This window comes from Schistocerca americana, chromosome 1 (genome assembly GCF_021461395.2).
Source record: "Schistocerca americana isolate TAMUIC-IGC-003095 chromosome 1, iqSchAmer2.1, whole genome shotgun sequence".
Classification (NCBI taxonomy): domain Eukaryota; kingdom Metazoa; phylum Arthropoda; class Insecta; order Orthoptera; family Acrididae; genus Schistocerca; species Schistocerca americana.
In genome coordinates, this window is record NC_060119.1 from 711679000 (window position 1) to 711687002 (window position 8003).

The window sequence follows — 8003 nt, forward strand, 5'->3', positions numbered from 1 at the left end:
TGATTTATCATTATGTCTTACAAGTGAGGAGACGCGTCAGCTAATTTCTCCAAACTGTTCGTCCAGTATGTGACGACCGACAGTCGTGATGCAACCGCGCTCGTACTACCAACGGAAGCCAACAGATGGCCGTACGGGCGATATCTTCCTCTGGTAAGCTGCACTGTTACTTAGGCCGGTAGATGTCGCCAGGAGCTTCGTAGGTCGGCTTTGCAGTGCTATTCAGTGGGACTTACTCTTTCTGTACTTCGTAGCGATATGTCGTTGGCGCTGAACTCCGTCCACTCTCACAAAAGTATATCAGAAAACTATTTTATGTCCCGGGCAACCGCAGCTGTTGAAAGGCATGATATTAGTTATAACTCCGCTTACAGCTGGTAAAATTGTTGTTTATTAAAACACACCATCAGAAATCAATATCAGAAAATACCAAGTCTGTTCAACAGCAGATATAAAATTCTGTACAGCATTTTCATGTCTATGATCTTATGAACATTCCAAAGGAAACGATGTCGTTCAGAAGCCCCGTAACAAATATTCAGGTCTGTAACACGCACGTAAATTTCTAAGTAAGAGCAATAATGAACATTTAAAACTATTATTTCACAGGGTTGTATCATTTGCCAAACTCCAACAAGAAATCGGTATCCAAGCCCAAATAGAACAAGCGGCAGATTACAAATGCAAGTGAGATCATACAAGACAACAAACTTATGCTGGTTTTAAAGTTCTAACGTTTCTAAATCTATAGAACGTACGTGGGGGAGGGGGAAAATCGTTACACGGTTGTATTATTTGACTAAACTCAATAACAAATCTGTACCCATGCCCAAATAGAACAAGCGGCAGATCATAAGTGTGAGGTCACACAATTTCAAGACAGCGAATTTACGCCGTTGTTGAACTATAACGTATCTAAATCGAAAGAACATCGTGGGTAAAGAAATAAAATATTTATGAGGTCCCACCGAGATTTGAACTCGGATCGCTGGATTCAAAGTCCAGAGTGCTAACCATTACACCATGGGACCTTCTTGGGAAGCTAGTTCCTTAATTTGGAAGTTAACAAGTAACACGTTAAGTGTTTTTTTTTCAGTAGTAATTTCCTTTGCTTAAATATTGTTAATAATTGGTTCAAAGACACTCATAGCTTTGGCCAGTTCACGAGGTACGGCGGCAATATGACTGAAACGCCACCACGGAATATTTCTTACGCCATGTCTATTTACCGTAAAATAAAAAATGCTTGACGCATTTAATTGCTAGATAAAGTCCAAGGTTCAAAACCTACGAATAGTTTGCGAGATCTGATTTTAATTTTTACGTGTACTTCCTGTACATAATAAGTAATATTACAAGCAGTAAACTGATCAATTTCAAATTAAAGTCAGGCAGCCATGTTTGAAAGTTAATCTGCCCAGTCAGCTGACATCACTTTGTTTTGCATACATTTTACTCAAAGTGCTGCTAGAAAACCACTGCTAGCGATTATACTTAAATATTGTTGCTTCCCACAACAGATTATGTCAATCTCCAAATACAGAACATCGCATTACACAAATTAGGGCACAAATTCCTCCAGCATTTCATGCAAGTACTGCATCTACATTTCGAGGGCTCCGCTTCATTTAAGTAAAAATCCATGTCATGAGCAGGAATGAGGAAAAACGCCGACATATATCACGAAAAAAATTCAACCACGTTTTAATGAGATAGGGAGAGGTGGTCGTTCTCAAACGTACAACGTGAGTGTTAAGGAAAGATCCGAAAATTTACGTGAAGAATTAAATAACAAAATAAACTGTATTAAATAACGGAAACAAATGCATTAGCTAGCTATGCGTTCATACACCAGACCATAAAATTCCACTAGCGAAACTACAGCGTTTTGGACTCGTAGGCATCTGCTCGAATGGATGCAGTCACATCGTCACAAGAGAAAACAAAAGGCAACATAAATGATAACACAGATATAAAACTGAATCTAGAGCTGGAAAAAATATGGTGCCCCCTCCCCCAAGATCTGCATAATTCTGAGAGAATTAGTCCACTCCAGTTTCTTGTTTGGACTACGGTTTTTTATTGCCCTTTCAAATTCATCTTTCCGGTTTTGTTTCCTCCATCTTCATCCACTCCCTCTTTCCTTTCCATGACACTGTCATAAAGTTTCTGTCCTTCACGTATCACTTCTGCATATTTCTTCCAACTTTTAGGTTTCCCTGCTTTGCTTGGCATTTGTTTGCCAGCTGCAGCGTCCATGTTCAATCAACCGCTTCATTTTTCTCCAGCGGTTTCCTTAGTTTTCGCAATTACACGTGCAGATAACACTTATTACATTTTCGGTACAATTTCATACATCCTTAATATATACTGTACAATTAGGTACATCGATTCTTTGAACTGAATAATAATTCAAAGTAACCCACATACTCGATGGCCAAGTTTATAGGCAGGGTTGTTAGCTATAGCACCTCATCTTATGTCGAGACGTGCAATTTTCGGTATACATGTGTGCAGTGAATACAGTACACACAGATGAGAAGCATGTAGCAGGTAAAACTGTCGACGCCTTTAATGAAATATTTGGATGGCATAATTCGCGTAAGGTTTTTATCAATCATTACTCAAATGTATATTATATGAAGTTGAGAAAAATTCAGTATTTCAGTACAAGAATGGGCCCACAGTTCGCTTTCGTCGTTCCATACAGACCACTTCGCACCGCCTGTCCTCTTTTTTTGCCATTGCTGCCAACGCCAGGGACCTACCAGTTGTAGCATCATACTTCCGTGGCGAAGCTGTTTATAATCAGTGTGGCGAAGCTGTTTATAATCAGTGGCGTAGCTAACATAGGGCCCCGGAGCCCCCAAGCTCAAGGGGCCGCTCGCCCTCCATGAATGATGTTGTATGACATGTTAGTTGAATCAAGAATTTTCGACTGACCAACAAACCTCGAATGGCACGAACTGAAATCACGAAAATTTCTCGCACTTGCAAAACAAAAACGTAGCAGGGTGCATTGCTTGTCCTCGAAGACCGACGGACGGGTGTTGTCGATTGAGTCGGTATTGCCGTGGCTGCCAATCATTGCGAACTGACAATGAATGACTCTGAATTACTAGCAGTGAGTTTGACAGTAAGTGTGTGACCGTATCTTAATATGAAATATCTACAATGTAATTATTACGGAACACTGTTGCTGCCGCGCGTTATTTTTAACTTCGGAAACGATAGGTATTGTGCGCGAAACTGCAGGCCCTGCAAGGGACCGACATTTACTCCCCGCGTCTGCTAAGGCCTTGCTCCGCACGGCCCCAGACTTCTGGGCGGCACGGAGGGGCCAAGTCGTAGCGGGTAAGCAACAGTACGACATTCAGCATGGTAACCTAACTGTTTGTGTAGGGAATTGCCCTGAGGGAAGCCGATCGAGGTGGCGCATTGGTCAGCACACTGGACTCGCATTCGTGAGGACGACAGTTCAGACCCGCTTCCGGCCATCCTGATTTAGGTTTTCCGTGATTTCCTAAATCGCTTCAGGCAAATGCCGGGTTAGTTCCTTTGAAAGGGCACGGCCAACTTCCTTTCCTAATCCGATGGGACCAATGACCTCGCTGTTTGGTCCCCTTTCCCCCAAATCAACCAACCAACCAACCCTAAGCAAGTGATCCTTAATCATATAATCATAGATACCAATAAAGTGTTGTAACCAATTGCATTCTGAATTTCATGAAATAAGAAGAGAAAATGTGGATGGTTTTGTGGATCATGTTAGTGATCAGGTCGTCGTCGGTGTAGCAGATAACATCTCCAGTGGTGATCTGTATGACTGTATCCATCGGATATCGAGGGAGTTATAAAAGATTAACAGATGAGTTAATGACGGTAAATACTGCTTTCAGTAGCTTCACTTTCTTTACCTGCTGTTTTTCTGACTGACACATCGTAATATTTCTGGCTTTGCAGCCATCATATTCAGCTTCTCAGAGCAGTTAGGAAGGCAGTGAGGTACAGAGTTATGGTGGTTCAAATGGTTCTGAGCACTATGGGACTTAACATCTGTGGTCATCAGTCCCCTAGAACTTAGAACTAATTAAACCTAACTAACCTAAGGACATCACACACATCCATGCCCGAGGCAGGATTCGAACCTGCGACCGTAGCGGTCACGCGGTTCCAGACTGAAGCGCCTAGAACCGCACGGCCACACCGGCCGGCTACAGAGTTATGACAGATGGTTTGTTCGGTAGGGCTTGAGAAAGACTGCCTAAAGTGTGGTCCTCCTCCGTGATTGGCTGCTGCGTTCGGAAGTAGCGCGCCAAAATGATAACTTTCTGTTATTTATATTAGAAAAACTAAACCGTGAATTTACTTGCATTTCATATTAATGCATCTCTCAATAGCAGGCTATCGTTCTATTATTTCAAAAGTGTTAATAACCCGCAGAATAATAAACAACTTCTAGATGAAATGCAGACAAAGCATTTCGGAGGTCTTCGGATCGCGCCTAACTTGGATCGCCGGCGAAGTTGTTCGGCTGTAAGATCAGAGCTGGTTTGGCAGTATCGGAAGATAGACATGTTGTCAGCCTCGGTCGTTATCGGTTAAGAAATAGTAATCTATGGTAACGTGGAAATGGAATTGAGAACAATTTTATAGTAATCACGCAAATACGCAGTTCATTGTTTTGTTTATTTTCTATGACAGTGTGAAGAATGGGGATTATTTGTGATTCATCAAGTGGATTATAATTGTGCATTTTCTGGTGTCCTGCTAATAGAAAGGGAGTGGCATCCCATATAAACAAACTAATTGAAGATTTAATTATTTATACAATATGCTAAGAGTTTATCACAGCCTCAGTATAACGGATTCACAAGTGCTGTATTCTACGCAGGAAACAACTGTAGAAGACTGCAGGTTGGTGAACATTAATTAGAACTGACAGAATGTATGCCACACACGGCGGTGGGAGCAAATAGGCACCTCGCGTGTACGAAATTTTCGAGGGGAAGGGTATATCATACACACTAATAATATATACATATATTTTTATACTTGCCGTGATATGCTTTCCACTTGGCTTTTAAAGTGCGTATTTCCGAAGTTTTACGTATTTTAATTCTATATCTTAAAACCAATTAGGATTCGCTGTTTTGTTGCTTCTAAGCAGGTCGTCGTTTCTATAATCTGCAGGTGTTCATATTAGCTGGCACGGCTGACCAGTCAGCGCAAATGTGCCGGTAATATTTGTGTGGTTATGAGATTTTTTCGGTCTTATCGGCGACATTACAGCACAAGTTGTATTATTGTCATCTTATTTGAGTGTACTCGAGAGGGCGTGCATTAAGCTCCACGTAAACGATAGGCCGATGAGGTAACAGCAAACGCGGAAGTATACATAGCGCAATGTTTACGTCAGGTTTATTCTTGTAGGGGAACGATGCGGGAGACCCGCACCGCCGTGCTAGGCAAGGTCCTAGTGGAGGTGGTTTGCCGTTGCCTTCCTCCGACCGTAATGGGGATGAATCATAACGTGTAACGTCAGTGTTGTGCAGTGAGTATTCGACTCGAGCACATAACGGGTACCAGGCATAAGGACTGTTTGCTTACAAAGTTTTTGTTGATGTGAACTAAAATAATGGATAAAAAAATAACCCAGTGGTGCGTTTAAGCGAAAGCAACGTCAGGAAAAAGAAGAGAGTAAACAAAAACTGACAAACTTTACACCCAGCCTTTTACAAGTCTTCTGGCCCAAACATTTTGTGACAGATAAAGTGGTATCTGTTGAGAAGCCTATTGAAGACGATCCGATAATAATTGCAGTTAAAAATACCGCCGGCCACGACAACGCCACCGATCATGTCGACATCTGCGTGGCATACAAAACAGGGAATGAACAGTCGACCTATACATTCTTCGAAAAGGTAAATAAAACTTACTATGACTTGGGAAACGTCACGAACAAGACATTGAGTGATAAAGAAAAACCTCTAATTCTTGATATGGGACAGTTACAGCCTTGAGGACGATTTCCTACAGATCCACACGAGAACAACAGGTGTTTTCAGTATCGTACTATGTTTCAGTTTCGAAGTATGGACTAGTTGAGCTTGCTGGTTGTTTGCCATGCAAAAGAGTAATGTACTGTGTACGGGTAATCAGGACTGGAAGCACTCATCAGAAAGAATTAAAGACACAGATCCTCAAGTGGCCGTACGGACGCAAGTACTGTGTAAAAGCTGTGAAAAAGAACGATACTATCGACAAGGAAGTTGAATATGAAATTCGTAAAGAAGCATCATTTTGAAAAATGGTCCTTACAAGGTTATTCGATATCATACTTGTTCTAGCAAAAATTTCATTTTCTTTCAGAGGACACTGAGAGAACTTAAAATCCGGAGGAAGGATATCACGGCAATTTTCTATCCGTTGCAGAGCTTGTCGCCCGATTTGATCGCATTTGGCTGCAAGTTTTGGATATGCCCAAAGGTAATCGATTTTACCTCTAACAATTTTTTTAGCATTTTTTTTATTCTTTCAGTTGCTTACATTCGAAAACATTTTTAAAATTATGCCTTTTCCTTTATAGGCTCTATAGGGTATCCGAGTCCAAAAATTCTAAATGAAAAATGTTGAGTGCTTAGGAAACAAACCGTTAATGAGCTGCTAGAATAAATTAGAGCATCACCGTTTTTCGCCTTCATAGTGGACACTACACAGGATATATCGGGAGTAGATCAGCTAAGCATTGTTCTGAGATGTGCAGTAATAACCAGATTCGAAAATGGACACCCAATCGATATGGAAGTAAAAGAATTGTTTCTAGGCTTTTATGCACTTATCATACATGGCGCAGCAGATTTTGTCAAGCAGGTGACTAAATTATTTTTTATTGGCAAAAATACTGATTTAAAAAAGTGTCTGGGTCAAGGTATGGGGGTGCCAGTCTGATGAGCAACCTTTTATAATAGTGTACAAAAACAGATTAAGAATAGTCAGCCAAATGCGGAGCATGTACATTGCGCCAGTCATAATATGAATTTAGTTATAAACAATGCCGTTAGCAATTGTGTGCAAGTACAGATTTTCTTCGAAACAGTACAAGACTTATACAATTTTTGCGGGAATAGCATTAGGCAGCTGTCGAATTTCACTGACGAATCGAAAGCCACTCCAAGAAAATTAAATTTGGCTAGGTGGTCTAGCAGAGTTAATACGACATCCGCAATAAAAGTTCGTTTTTTTATATGATCAAGACATTATCAGAAATACGTAGTACTGAAGAGTTCCAGTAAAGATCAGCGTAGCGAAGCAGAAAGCATTAAAACAAAAATGCTAAATTTCAAGTTCGTATACCTTTGTGAATTCATGCACCAAATATTAAATGACATCAATTATACATCCAGAATTTTACAAAAAATGCGAAGTCGATTTGGACGAGTCAAGTATAGCCTTAGCAGATGTAAAACCAAAACTGATATAGTATAGAAATGATCTCGAATCAATCAAGTGCAAAGCCCGTGATTTTGATGAACTAGCTCCTGACCAGTGATTTTGAAAAAGGGATGAAATGTCTAAAGTTCCTATTTTCAAAAATGTACTAGACGCAGGATGTGCAACCGGTTGGCTGTATAACACTATGTTGAAACTAGTATACGGTTGCTAAGTAACAGCCATGTTTAAAACTGTAATATGTTGTTGTTGTTGTTGTTGTTGTTGTGGTCTTCAGTCCTGAGACTGGTTTGATGCAGCTCTCCATGCTACTCTAGCCTGTGCAAGCTTCTTCATCTCCCAGTACCTACTGCAACCTATATCCCTCTGGATCTGCTTAGTTTATTCATCTCTTGGTCTCCCTCTCCAATTTTGCCCTCCACGCTGCCCTCCAATACTAAATTGGTGATTCCTTAATGCCTTGGAATATGTCGTACCAACCGATCCCTTCTTCTAGTCAAGTTGTGCCACAAATTTTTCTTCTCCCCAATTCTATTCAATACCTCCTCATT

At 40.8% G+C, this 8003-nt stretch overlaps 1 non-coding gene across 1 annotated transcript; it reads right to left on the reverse strand.

Moving 5' to 3' along the window:
• Window positions 1-959: 959 nt before the first annotated feature.
• On the reverse strand, window positions 960-1031 carry Trnaq-uug. The gene has a single exon. It is a non-coding gene; the product is annotated as a tRNA-Gln (tRNA).
• Window positions 1032-8003: the final 6972 nt, after the last annotated feature.